The sequence below is a fragment of the Apteryx mantelli genome, chromosome Z (assembly GCF_036417845.1).
Source record: "Apteryx mantelli isolate bAptMan1 chromosome Z, bAptMan1.hap1, whole genome shotgun sequence".
NCBI classification, from domain to species: domain Eukaryota; kingdom Metazoa; phylum Chordata; class Aves; order Apterygiformes; family Apterygidae; genus Apteryx; species Apteryx mantelli.
In genome coordinates, this window is record NC_090020.1 from 67,561,216 (window position 1) to 67,575,608 (window position 14,393).

General features: G+C 41.6%; 1 protein-coding gene across 3 annotated transcripts in view; it reads left to right on the forward strand.

The window, feature by feature from the left end:
• Window positions 1–5,515: 5,515 nt before the first annotated feature.
• Window positions 5,516–14,393, forward strand: part of SLC38A9 (solute carrier family 38 member 9) — a 51,987-nt gene continuing 43,109 nt past the window's right edge. For 2 of the 3 annotated variants that reach the window (XM_067315237.1, XM_067315234.1), the window contains exon 1: window positions 5,516–5,580. The gene's annotated coding sequence lies outside the window, so the exon portion shown is untranslated. The remainder of the gene's footprint in view (window positions 5,581–14,393) is intronic. The other variant, XM_067315236.1, reaches the window with a different exon arrangement.

Sequence of the window (14,393 nt, forward strand, 5' to 3'; positions counted from 1 at the left end):
GAAGCAGCATGTGGAATTAGCAGGGAGGTATGAAGCTACATGTCACTCACTGTGCTATGCTGAATTATCTACTTTGTGCTTAATCAAGAAAGCGGAGCAGGCTACTTCATCAGCCAAAAAGGCTTCTGTTTTTGTTGCATTGAAGAAGCTTTATTTTGGGCATTTGTAAAGGCGAAGGACAGTATGTCTGTTTTTCTAAGAAATTTGTGGTTGAAGGTGGATGTATTACTCTGGTGCATCTATGCCAAATTTAGAGTGTTTTCAAATTGTTCACCCTCCTTTCCATCCATAGGTTACCATGCTCTCAGATTTGCCATGATAACTTCATGTTCAGCACTCCCTAATTTATTCAAAGTGATACAGTTTAGCTTAACACTTTTTCACGGTAAGCTTAGGGAGCAACTATGCATGCAGTCATGGTGGCAAATCTGTAAGCACTGATGGGTGGGTGATCTCTTAGTTCATGTCTGATAAAATCAGCATTTTCTATTTCCCCATGGACTCTCATAGTAGATAGACTTGGAGAATTCCTACTTTCTTCTTTTGCTGCTCTGATCCTGCTCATTGTAGGACACTCTCTCTTTGTTGCCTCCCAATCACTTCACACAGCTTCAGGAGAAATCAAACAATGAAATTCTGTCAGTGTCAAGAACCTGTGTGGTAAATATAACTAGTTACTTCAACTCAGAAGATTCTTCAGGGAGCTACAACCTCAAGGACTTTCTTTTTTCCTAAGACTACCAATAGCTCAATATAAGCCATTGAGTTAGCATCTAAGTTGCACAAGATGTTTGCTGAGTGCAAAGATTTCTGAACCTCTTGAGTAAGATGTATTATGTTGTTATAAACTACTTATCTACAATAATTTAGAAAGAAGCATTGTTCCTTGAATAGCGTGAGAAGTCTTGTGTCTTGTTGTTCTGTATTTTATAATGGGGTTCCACAAGTTTAATAAAGTGCAAGCTCTTGTTTGAAGCTTTTCCTGCGGTAGATCAGATCTGTATTATAATACTGTGTCTCTATCCCATGTAGTTTCAGTGATCATCTTTAGAGGTATCCAATTTTAGGCTTTTCTCTCTTCAGCCATATATATCCAGTAAAAACTTGCATAAAATTAAAATATTGAACTTTCTTTTTGACTCTCAAGGCAGCAGCATGATATTCTGTTTCCCCAGGAAATTAGGCTAAAAATCAGGCTAAAACCTGATTATTTTCTGTGATCAGGTTCCTCCTGAGCTACATGCTCACATCATATGAAAGAAGAGCTAGCAACCAATGAACATTTGATTTGCTTATTTCCCTCCTCTGAACATGTAAACTCATGCACAGGTACTACTTGTGTTTCAAAATATTTGAGGCAGCAATGTGGAGCTAGTGAAGAGTTTTATCCATAGCTGCATATTTATTTATTTTTGTGGAGGCATATGAACATTTGTATGTGAGCAAGGAAATTGCCCTTGAGTCTTTTCCAAAAAAGACAAGCCTTTAACACTTAGGATGCCTCGTTTCTAACTGTAATTGCAAGAGCCAAATACTCAGTTCAATTTCTCTTCTTTTGTACTGATTAAAGAGAAAAATATAACATTTCTGAGCTTTAGCTAAGATGTTTAAGAACTTGAACAGATCAAAAGACTTTCCAGCATTTCTGTTGCGTGAGCCTTTTTGGCTTTTTGCTGTCATCATAACAAATATATACATGTTTATTAAAGAGGTTGCATTAAAATTTCCCCACTACAGTGTGATGGGATGCTGCAGTGCCCTTTCTTAGTTATTATCATGAGGACACAAATATTTTAGAATATTTTTTCTCTTTGCAGTGGGTGAGGTTTCAAAAACAAAAATTGTATATTACAGCTAGAGTTTATATGCCCCCAGAAAATTTTTACCCTGCATGATCAAGGGTTCAGTTGTAAGGATGTAGCCTTGTAATACAGTATTGCCATTCCCAATAACAGGCTATAATCTTTGCACTGAATTTGCAAGGTCTCAGGACTGAGGCTTGTCAGGCTTGGTCTTTCTGAATTTTTCTTGACCTGCCTACTGCTTTGTTTTACTTGGTTTACCTGTGACAGCAGTTTCTCTGAGTGAATGTCTCAGGTGTCTGTGTTGTTATTATGTCTCACAGGTGTCTGTGGCCAATTTATTTTACCTTTGTTATGTGTGTGGTACAATAATTACGTAGACAGCAGCAAAAACCAGTTATTCTATATACATTGAAGCATTTAGGACTCTAACACAATGGTGTAGTATAGTGAAATACAGGCCTGGTATGGTAGCAGAGGCTTTGAGAAGTGATGACACAGGATGTGGTGTAGAGGAGTACAGGCATGGGATGATCAGAGATGGGGTACAGGCTGGCACTGGAGGCCCCATGGCTAAAAACAATTCACTCATGGTCAGTTAAAGAAATGCAGACCTGGAGCTGGGCAAAACTGGTTTCAGGGATAACAAAGAGAACAGAGAAGTAGTATCTAACCTATGTAAAAGGCACCATGTATAGTAAATAGGGATGTAACATGGAACCGCAGACCACTGGAGAAAGGTGTAAAAGCATGTTAGCAAACTTATAAAAAGGACCCCAAGTGGATCCTGGAGTAAAGAAGAGGAAACCACCACCATGAGTATCATTCTTCCCAGTGAAGGATTCAAGATGCTTACAACTTACTGTAATCGCCACTGCCAGGATGAAACCACCAACCTTAGGACTGAGAGGAGCAGTGAAAGGTAAGTATAACCCCAGGAAAAAGGATAGAACCTAAGAAGTGTATGTATAACAATTTTATTCTTTCTTTTTGTGTAACAGTTAGATCTGGACTAATAATGATTAAACTACCAAGATTTCAATTACACTAACAGGAAGCTCTGGCTTTACTTCTATATATAAGGTATGCTTCCTCTTTGCCCATAAACAAGATTTTGAGCATAACACAGTATTTACAGCTTAAATGCTCTTCCTGATATATTATCAGTATATATCAGAAAAATCTGGAGAGAGATGTAACTCTAGAAAATGCAACAAAATATGAAGTTCATTAGCTAAATGGCCATGCCTCTGTTTGCAATTATGGGAAAATGTCTTGGTTCATACACTAAAATATACCAGTTCTGTATTACTTCAGTTTTATGAATTTGTGCATATTAGAATTATTTTATACTTTGCTTTGTACTTGCAGGTATGCCTTAAGGTTAAATCAAAAGATTCAATATACAGTGTGAGATCGAAATTTCTCTGAAAAGCTGTATTAATGCCCTCTTCCTCGTTCTGAAGTACCAAGTGCTCCTAAAGGAGTTTAGGTTCCCATTTTTCTGGATGCTGCCCAGGCACATAGCAAGAGACAGTTTCATCACCCAGAAGCTAACATGTCATCACAACAGAACAGCACAACACAAATATTGCATGACAGTTGTTGAATACCCTTTTGTGAAGTCAGCTTGCTGTTGGCAGTGTTTTTGACAAGAGAACAGGAAGAATTGCTACGCTTCTGTTAGGCTAGCTTGCTGATAAATCACACAGTAAATTTTCCTAAGTATCACTTTAAAGGACTGTACTTAGTGACCAAGGATTCAATGAAATATATATTGTATATCTGCTACAGTAGCTATGTAAGTATTTCATAGTATAGAACACAGGACAGATGTCAAGATTAAGACTAGCTGCTTGCATGCTTGAAAAGTTGAACGGATTCACATGCCTGCTTTTGCGTGGTTCAGTTGAATTCACTTTGATAGCGCTAGCATTCAATGTTACTGTTGCTTTTCAAATTCACAAGGAGTAAGTGGCCAGACTCCCTGGCTCACTTACCAAAATCTTCCGTGTTCAAGATCCACAAGGTACATGTGGTATTTGAATTCCAAGAGCAGCTCAGAGGCAAAAGATCACAGTGAATTCGGTGGGATACATAGAAGCAAGGGTTTTAGTCAGACTCAGCTTGTGTGCAGCTGAATTTCAGGATGACTGGTAGTGTTGCTCTGCTGCCTCATTTCCTCCCACAGTTTGAAATTCAGATTACACAGCAGTTTTCCTGAATAGTCCCACTGCTGGTCACGCAATCTGTTTGGGGCTGCACTTGAACAAAAAGTACAGACTGGGATTTGTGTCTAGTTTGTTTTGCAATAGATTCATTACATGGGGAAGCATCTCTGCTGCCATCCTAACAGGCAATTCAGTGATTTTTCACAAGCATGAGCTATAAATATCCCTAGAATTTTACTTTATCAGGGTCTCAGCTATGAAAAGGGCATGTTCCCAAATTCCTTTAATTAGGAGCGAAGAAAAGGCTTATGATTAAAAACAGTGAATTTCTAAAACATATTGGCTTGCTGATAGTCCCTGTAGTCTAGTCTGTTACCTGTCCTTTGCTCAGTATGTGTCGCATACCTCCCTGAGTAGGTCAAGAGAGTCATGATGCACCGCTCCTCACAAAGACCTTAGCCAGTCATGATGAGAAACAGTGCGGTTGGCTTTGGCAAGGATTATGTCTATGCTTATGTACCTGCAGACTGCAAAAGCATGGAAGCAAGTGGGGTAAGGTGGTTTTTTGGATTGGGCGTTAAGAGGCAAAAGGCTGGCTTCCCAACAGGGATGCTGAAAGATGCCCACATCCTAGAGGAGGCAGTGGCATCCCATGGTCCACCAGAGGAAGTCAACAGGTGGTGGCCTGCAGTGTAATGCCAGATACTAGCCACAGTGCCAGTCATAACCAGCACATTTTGAGTCAATCTAAATGTATGAAGAAGGAGCATCTGATCAATCATGGATGTCCCCAGCAAGTCCAGATCATGGCTATGTGGTAAGTAGGTGCTTGTCCACAGCCTTATTACCTACTCAAACCATGTTTTGTTTTAGCACATCTTACTCATTGCCAGTGAAGCCCAGGGCCTTGAATAGTACCCCTGGCTACACAATAGGATAGTTCTATTTACAAAAAAAGTGGATGCAAATGAAATGCCCACTAATAACCATTACATCTCCTGCCCAAACCAAATTACTAGACTCATCTAATTAAATTCGGCATGTTGTTTTTGTTTTACAGTTAGTGTTAACCCTATTAAACCAGATAGCCTATCAGCTCGTACTCCACTCTGCAGAACTCATAGCTTTGGGTCTAAGGTGCAATTTTGCTGGCCACAAGTCCTGCCGTCAGAGGAAAGACATGCTTCCGATCAGAATGCACGCAGTTCACCCGACTTAACCGATTCGCAGAACCCCCTTTGGCACCGACTGGAGACACAAGTCAAAAGCGCTGAAACAGCTGGAGGCAAGCAAAAGGGGAGCCGCGCCTCAGACTTGCGCCCGTCCGCGGCGGCTGCCGTGCTCCGCCCCGCCCCGCCGAGGCCATCGAGGGGAGGAGCGCCGCTGCCTCGCGTCGCGCACGGCTCTCTGGGAAGTGTAGTCCTGCGCTTGGCGACGCTCAAGCGGCTTCGGAGGAGGAGCCGCCCTCGGGGACTACGCCGCCCGGCGTGCGCGCCGCCCGGGGCGGGGTGCCCCGCCCGTGCCTCTGCCCTCGCCCCGGTGCTTCCTGTTCTCGCTGGGCGAGTCCGCGGCTGCCGCAGCCGGGCGAGGCGGTGCCGCCGCTGCAGGTAGAGCGGTCGTGTTTGCTTATATGGCGGCGGTTGGCAGCGCCCTGGGGCCGGAGCTGCCGCCGGGCTGGGCGCGACGGCTCGCTAGGTGCGCGCGGCGCGGGACGCCCCGTGCACGCACAAGGTGCCGGCGGTGAGGGCGGCCTCACCCGCGCCGGGCAGCGGCTGGAGTCGGGCCGGGGGCGCGGGCGGGCCCGGGCGCGCGTCGCTCCGCGGGGAAGGGGCCCAGGCGGGAGCGGGACTGACGGTGTAAACTGACTGCCGAAATGGTGCCTGTTCAAAGAGTCAAATTTTAAGTGGAAAAAAACCAACAAAAATCACAGCGTTTTCTAACCCACGGAGATGGCATGAAAGCGTTTTAGGCAATTCGTAAATCAGAAGGCTCATGGACAAACTTAAATCAGTGGTATTGACCATATGGATCCATTCAGCTAAGAAAAATGGTGGTAAAAATATAAATTAATCCCTAAGATGATTCTTTTTTTTTACCTTACTATAGTTATTATTTGTATATAGACTTTTTGTGGAGATTGTAAAGAAAGAGCCATAGAGGTTTTATCTGTTAAAGAGAGATCAAATTATTGTTCCATGTTCTTTTTAATTTTACTTAGCTTTATCATCTGGCACCTACCACATGCACACTGGTTCAGTCTGAGGTATGCAGAAGCTCAGCAGTGGTACAGCTTGTGTGTACGAGAGCTTTTCTCCCAGAACGGCCGTGTGCAGGGACGCTGTCAGCCTCCTGCTTTCTGTCACAGCGTGGGGAAGGGCTAGTCTAACTTCCATCTGCTCTTGATCTTTCTAGGGAACATCCACTATTCAACTGCTCTTCTGTTGGTGTCTCACCACTTGTATCATATCCCAGTATTTCTGAAGTTCTTGTGCCTATGTACTAAGAATACAGTAGTGTAAGTTGTTGACTTACACTGCTTATACAGCTTTAACCACTCTCAACCTGCTACAGTTGGTTATGGGAGCATATGAACAAGTTAATTGGTGGCAAGCTGCCCCAGCTTTAAGGAGGCCTCAATGTAAAATGCTAATCTTAGGAGCAGTATAGCAATCTATCATCTCCTCTAATGGAGGACTCATTCCCCCCCTAAAAGGAACTTGTGAGCTCTGCTGTCCTACTTCAAACTTCCTGTTATTCATTGCAGAGCCTGCTCATTTCTCACAAATTTTGTGCACAGCCATCTCTCTGCAGTTTACTTGAGATTTATGCTTTGAGCTTTATTCATCTGTCCAGAATTTAAGAAAAGACCAGGTCACACTGGGTTGCATTTATTTTAATCATTTTCACGATTCTGACTGAATAAGCCAATTGTTCATTATTCATCCATATTCATTAGCCAATTGTTGTGTTTAAACCGTGAGTGTGAAGTGGGGTTTTAGGAGTAGGTGTCCGCAATTTAACATGTCACATTTTTATTTGTGTAATCTAATTGACTGGGAGCTAGCCATATGAGAACCACTAGAAATCCACAAAACAAAGAAAACTACTGCTTCACATAAGCATAAGAACAGGTTTTGGTGGCAGAATCCCCACTGAAATAGTTTTAGGCTGTAGTTGTAATTAAACAGGTATCAAGTATCAATCAAAAAGTATCAAATTACAGTTGACCTTGGTTCTTTGATCATTTGTTTTGATATGTCTTTCAAAGTAAGTGTTCTGGTTCTGTTCATGATGGCTGATTGCCTCCTACACTAAGGATTTGTTACAAAACCACTGCCAGTGTCTGCGCATCAGCTTCGGCTTTAGTAACATAAAATTGTAGTATAAACTCTCAGAGCTTCAGCTGCTGTTTTTCAGTGCCAGTTGCACTGGTACCCGTGATCATACACTAGAACTTATGGTGGTGGTTCCCCCCTTTGCTTTCCTCTCCCCTCCTCATGCACCTGTTAGAGTTCTCTGATAAACAGCAATTCTACAAACCAGCTAAGTAAAGTCTGTGCTTGTAGAGTGACTAGGATGGCTGACTAACTGAACACAATTTTGTTCCTGCTGTGGGATAAACCTGTTTGGTAAGCCTCTTTACGTGGCCTAGGCTTAAGTCTGTCTCATTGCACTAATCTGTAAAGGTGGATGTTTTGTTTTAAAACATTGACATATACATACCTGTAGCTAAGCCAGATATTAGGATTGTTAAATTCACAGTATAAGCAAACTAATGTGGTTTTGTCATCCAGTATGAAGAAGACCAGATCACATTGCTGCCTTGTTTAAATCCATCACCTAGAATGAGGGCGTTCAATCTGCTTGGTCCTAAGCTTCACTCCTTGAAGCCTTTCAGGCTTTGTATCTAGGAGAGAGAGCGAGAACCTGAAGGCAGAGAAAGCAGGAACTCAAAGGGACAAGCTGTTGAGGATTAGTGAAAGTCACACCTGTCTTGAATACCACTTGAAAGCCTTGTAGTGTGCAGCCCAGAGTGGGACTTGGGAAAAGCACCTTGCATGCCTCTGGGTATAGCTTTACAGTATATCACCAGCCGCAGAAAATCTGGATTAATAAATTCAGGTCCTTTTTTTTTTTTTTAAACCTCCCCCACTCCCATGCTGCAATTTGCTGCTTTTCTGATGTACTGCTTCAAATGTTTGTGGGAGAACTATAAATAGGGAGGATATCCTAAGACAGCTTCACTGTTAGTGTCCAATGAAATTATATCCTGAAAAGAAAAGGGATAATAGGGTTCTGAGTCTACTCAGGCTCTTCAACATTGAAATATATCTTGAGATTAATGGTGGGTGTTTGAATATTTAGGTCATTGGGTATTAGTGATGCTTAGGGCTGCATTGGTAACATCTGATTGGGAACAAAAATTGCTGTTTCAAGCCCTTACCCTAAAGAAGATCCCAAACTATTGTTTTAGCATGATAACAGTTTCAAAAGATTTGGGATACCTAGAAGAGTATTTTAAATGTAGCCACTCCTTCCTATGTGAAAGGAGGACAACTGAATGTGCTTTAAGGTGGTATATAACAGTTGCTTAAAAGATGCTAGCATCAACATTGCTCCAAGATTTTTTTTAATGCTAAAAATGTATGTCAAGAATACATTTCATTTTTAATAACTGTTGCAGAAGACCTTCTTTATCTTAATTATGCTGAATATGGGCCATGAAAGTCAGGAAGGTGCTTTCAACAGCACTTAATGCTGTCTTCCATGGGAGTAGTGATGCTAGAGCATTTCCTCCTGGAGTCAAATCCTTGGAGGGCTAAGTAGTAGATATCTGTTGTAAGATAGGTTAGGAGTTCCACAAGCAGAAACCCACACTTCTCTCCCCAAAGCCCATTTGAAAAGGAAAAAAAGTATGGGAGCAAAGAAAACATTTATACAGCCTTTTCCCCTCAGCAGCAATACTGTCTGCTGCAGGGGAAAACAAATTTTCTACCTTCGTTTCTGACATAACGCTAAGCTTTTACTAGTGGGAGAACGCAGTTAGCACTCTCTCTGATCCTCATCACTGCTGTCACTAGTAGAAGTTAAGAGAAGAAAGACATGATTGTGGCAGAAGGGGACAGAAAGCTTGTTTCTACACATGAAAGAGCAGATGAGAACTTGCAGGAGAGTAGAATGGTGATGAGCAAATGGCAGAGGACCTGGAGAGAGAAGACTTTTTAGAAGAGGGAGAAAAATCTAGAGTACAATATGTTGGGGAGAAAATCCTCTACATCTTGTTCATTACCAAATACCTTCCTAGATGAACTCAGTATCTGACCATAGATGATTAAATGCAGAAACCTGTGTTTAATAGGACGGAGGTTAGAAAGTCAAAGAAGTATTCAAAGGCTGGAGTATTAAACGTGCCTAAGTTTAGTAAAAAATAAACTTGCCCAGGCTGTCTTAGTCATCTTGGTACATACGGATTATGATAGTAACTAGAAGTTATTAGTTACCAGATCACTATTTTCTTTTAGGCTGGGTAGTTCTCGGGATGGAGAATTTACCCAATAATCTGTAACTGTTCCTTTTGGACTTTTTTTACAGTGCTTATCAGAAATTACAGCTAATTTTTTAGTGAAACTTAATTTCTCTTTACAATGTGTCTATGAGATAAGGCAAGTATTATTGTTATTCTACAAATATGGAATAAGGCACAGAAAAAAAATCCACTGATTCTGAATGCTGAGTTTGAAACAAACACAGTATCTCTCAAAGTATTTAGCATCATTCAGCAGTGCACAGCACAATGCTGTTTCATTTTGCAGTGTAATGCAAATTAGGTCCTATGCAGAAGAAAAAAAAAGGGGGGGGGAACATACTGTCAGAGGCAGGGGGTCCCTCAGGCTGTGGTTTTACTTAAGCTGTTCAGCAGTATTGTCCCTTCCCCCACAAACCATACCAGTGCTACTTCAACTAGACAGTGAAATTGCTGGTGCTGCAGAACTACAACCCAGAGAATCCAGCCAATTTAAAACAATTATCTACGTCTCTAGATTTTTTTTTCTTCCCCAGCCAGATCCATTCCCTAGTCCTGTTCATTGCACCAAGACAAAAAAGAAGAAAAATAGCTGTGACAGCACAAACAGGGGGAGGCAAGACTGTGAATATGAACAGCAGGGAACAGCAATATTTGTAATTCACAGCACTGCTGAAGACTTTGTACCGTGAATTCATACCACTCTTTCCCGCTCCCACGAAAGTCTGGGTTTGTGTGGCTCAATAGCACACAACTTCTTCATGGCAGTGGCAAGACTAGCACCTGTTTCTCCTTTGCAGCATTCAGCTAGCCCAAGGCCATCTCTTGTCCCTTTCAGTTCTACAACAAATGAGTCAGGTATCCTTAAAACAGCTGTCTCCATTTCCACACAGCCATACACTCATCCCCAGAGGTCCTTGATTTTTCTCTGAATGCAACAGTGACCTCATGGAAGCTATTGCCACCTGATTGTACACAGTATTGTAAGGTATACAAACAGAATGAGGTTTGTTAAAGAACTTCGATTTTGGCAAGACTTCTTAGTGCTTGAATTCCTGCTCCTGATAATAGACTTTTTTAATGTATACTGAATGCTGCATGTCATATCACAGGTTTTTAAGAGACAAATAAAAAAAAATAAGGTTGCCTTATATCCAAATACAAAGGATTTACTAGCAGCATTTGATCTTGTACATACTGCCTCTTTAAGCTAGTAGAAGATAGCAGTAGCAGGTTGTACTCTGGGAACCAGCATTAGAAGAAGGTGGATGCTTTGTGCTGTTTGAAGGATAATTCCTGATAGAGGAATGATGAGATTCAAAGATGTTTTATTCCGTTCTCTAATAGGGGGATAGTAGCTGAGAGAACATAAAATTGCGAATAGTAGGAATAAAGTCTTCTGGATCCCTTTCCTACTCAGCTTTCTACCAGTTCTTCTCCTAGTTCTCTGTTTTTCTCCAGTCCTGCCTCATTTTGTGCAACTTACTTTGTTTGGTAACAACCTTTAGTACTCAGGCTTCTTACCTTAGAGCTGATCTCTTTGCTAGAGCAGAGACCAGCTCTAATTTCACCTCTAACAGCCCTCCCCCTCACCCTGAGTGCTGTTGTATAGCAGCTTAAATCAGAGTCCAGGTTCCCATGTTCTTGCCCTCACAGCCATGCATTCCTGTTCTCTCCCTTGTGCCTGGTCTAACATTAATGTCATACATGAGCACTTTCAGAGACTGATATGGTTTTGGTTTAGCCTGGCTGACTGCAGGTCCAACATAAAGGAGAGTGAAACTGTACAGTTAGGGAAAGGGGCAGAACCATAGCTACCCCAACTTAGATTGGCTTAAACTGTCATGGAATCACAGAATTGGTCTGCCTTCATAGATGCTTCCATTTCTGTCTACTGCCTGTCCTTTTCTTCTGTTCCCTGCTGCAGTTTTCCTCTTGAGAATCCTAATTCTTGTATTATTCCATTCTACTGTCTTGCAGCAAGCTCACTGTATCCCTCCCAAGGAGAAGATCCCTTCCATCGGTCTATATTTGCAAAGGTTCTAACATGATGAGATGTGAGTGGGGTTTTTCTTTTCAGTATTCCTAATAAAGGCCACAATCCTGCTAAAATTCGAAGCTGTGGCATTTTGTTATCCACTTTTTTATGCTAAAAACCCATATACACAAACATTTTTCAAATGACTTTGTCATTTCATCTGAAATTTTTTCAGAATGAGGTGAGCCTTGATCAGCATAAAAACTTCAGGTAACTAGGACGCTAGCAAAATAAGCAGATGAAAAGAGGGTCTTGTAATGGAAAGTGTCAGGCAGTAAGTCCAGATGGTGCAGCTGGCTCCATCCCATGTACTAAAAATGTTTAACAAGAACGCAATCCAACCAAAAGGGCTAGAAATTGGGTAAGAGGAAGGTTATTCAGGTTCCTTTTTGTTAATTTTGCTCTTCTGCCTATAATTTTCTTTTAAGCTACGCTGGTTCCAGCTGCAGCCTTTACATACATGTTATTTGTGTCTTATTTGTAAAGTCATTAATTTGCTGGTCATAACTTTCACTTATCTGCTCTCCAGTAAGCGCTTAAAAATAAACTCTCTTCACCAATGCAGCTTTTAAATGGACCGTAAGGAGGCAAATGAGCAACAACTCCATCACCCCCGAATCATGTTGTCATGCCAAACTTAATGTATTCTGTATCTTGGGAAGATTACTTTTCTCTGTAGAATATCATAAAATGTTCCGATTTCTTTATTCGTAACCATAGTGCAGAGGAAATCAAACTAGTGATCAAAGTTGCCTGCATTTGTCAGATTGACTTGTAAAGCACAAATACATTATTTACAACAGGTTTTCAGGAAGGGATGGATTCAAAGTAGAAGCTTAAATTAGCATTTAATGTTTGCTTAATTTGCACCATAAACGAGGCCCTGTAGAAGGAAGGGATCTGAGCTCCTCAGTCTTCTGGAAAATTCTGACTAAAAACATTTCTGAATGTTTGACATTTGAATTTTTTGCTAGTTTCAGTTCTGCCCTTAGAGATTTGACTCTTCATCCACATTTTTATGGTTCAATCCAAAGTATGATTTAAGCTCCAAAAAAAGACATTGCAAAGTGCAGAATAAGTGGGAGATCTCAGTTTCTGTGACATAGCTGTACGTGTTTAGAAGCAGCATACAGGATGTTAAGCTGCAAAAGAGAAAGCAATGTAATAAAGTTAACACTAGATTATCAGTCTTCTACTTGAGAGAGTTGGTGAGGTCTTATGCAGAAGGGAAAAGGTTGTAGAAAGTAGAGATGAACATTTAAAAAACAAGGTCAGAAATAAAGACCGCTGTCTTTAGGTTCAGTGAGAGGGAAGTAAAAGTGTTTTATAACGATAATGGGAATGGCGGAGGAGTAGGTGGATAGCTGTAACAGTGGGCAAAGTCTCTGGGGCCCGTGGTTTTCTTTCAGGTAGTTAGCTGATGGAGGAAGTTCATGTGCACTAAGGTGAATGTAACAGCAGGAGGGTGCAGTGTATAAAAGGAATTGAAGCTACTGTGGAATCAGTAGTAAGGAGGAAGGATGCAACCTAGAAATACAGAAAAATAAGGGAAGTCAATAGTAAAGGAATGTACAAAAGGAGAGCTGTAAATGTGTTTTGGAAAGGAACAGGGTGTAACATAAAAGAAAATAAATATTTCTGTGAATTAAGGAACCTCTTTGTAAACAGTGCTTATGAAAGACAGGCAGTATATAGGAGAGACTGAAGGTAGAAAATGAGAAGCAGGAATGTGAAAACTGGGGGTTGCCAGAGGAGCTGAGAAGAGAGAATGTAAGACAATGAATTAGAGGGCAAAGAACCAAGAGCAATGGTGTGGAAGGGAAGGGCTTTAGAGTAAAGAGTCTGGACTGATGGCTTAAAGAAGGGCTAGAATGGCAGAAGAAGGGAAGCAGTAAGTTAAGTTAGGTAAGAGAAGCTTCCCTGCCTCCCCTCCCTACCACCCACCAGAGATGCTCTGGGAAGAGGAGCTGAAAAAAGCTTTGGAGTGTGAAAGCAGAAATGAAGTGCCAGAGGAAAAAGATACTATCAGGGAATGCAAAGAAGGCTGTTTGGTTGTTTGACTTATTATCACTGATTGCTTATTATGCCCTCTTAAAGAACTAAGATGAACAAGACAAAATCATGCATCTTTAAGCTTAACAACATGATTCCATTCTCTTGTGTCTTGGGCTGTAGTTTCACGGATGGTGAAAGCAGGCAGAAACTGGCAGCATTGGCAGAAGAAATGGCTTCACTCATGTACTGTCCCCTCCTTCGCACAAGCATACAAGTGTGGGCAGCCAGACAGCATGGCCCAATCTCAGAAGTGATCTAGATTTAAAGCAAGGGCAAAAATAGTCACTTTTCATCTGAATCAGTCTTCACAATCCAGTTTAGTCTGGGATCACACAAAAGTGCATGTGCCGGCAAGGGCAGGACTAGTACTTTCAGCAGCATTTCTGTGAGACTGGAGCCTCCAGTGGTCACCTCTTGACAGCAGACAGCTTTTTACCTGTGCTCAATGCACCTTGTGAACCTGTACTCTAAAATGCAGTTCCACAGTGGGCTGAGCCAATCTTAATGCTTCTGCAGATCCTGCCTTGCTCCTTCAGTGTGTTCCCATTTCTCCTTTACCACTGGCAATTGTTGGATGCCAGAGAGTCAGCCTGGTTGGAAGCTGCTAACTTTTTTCTTCTCCTCTTTTCCTCCTCTCATCTTCTCCTTATCTTTTTTTTCTTCTTTTTTCCTCCCTTTTTTCTTTCTCTCAGATTGTTGGGTTTTTGCCAGAGACATTAGCAGGACGAACTAATGCAAGAGGAGTGGGAACATGTAGCTAGAAACAGCAAGGAGGATAGAGTGCTTAGGCTGATGTAATCTGT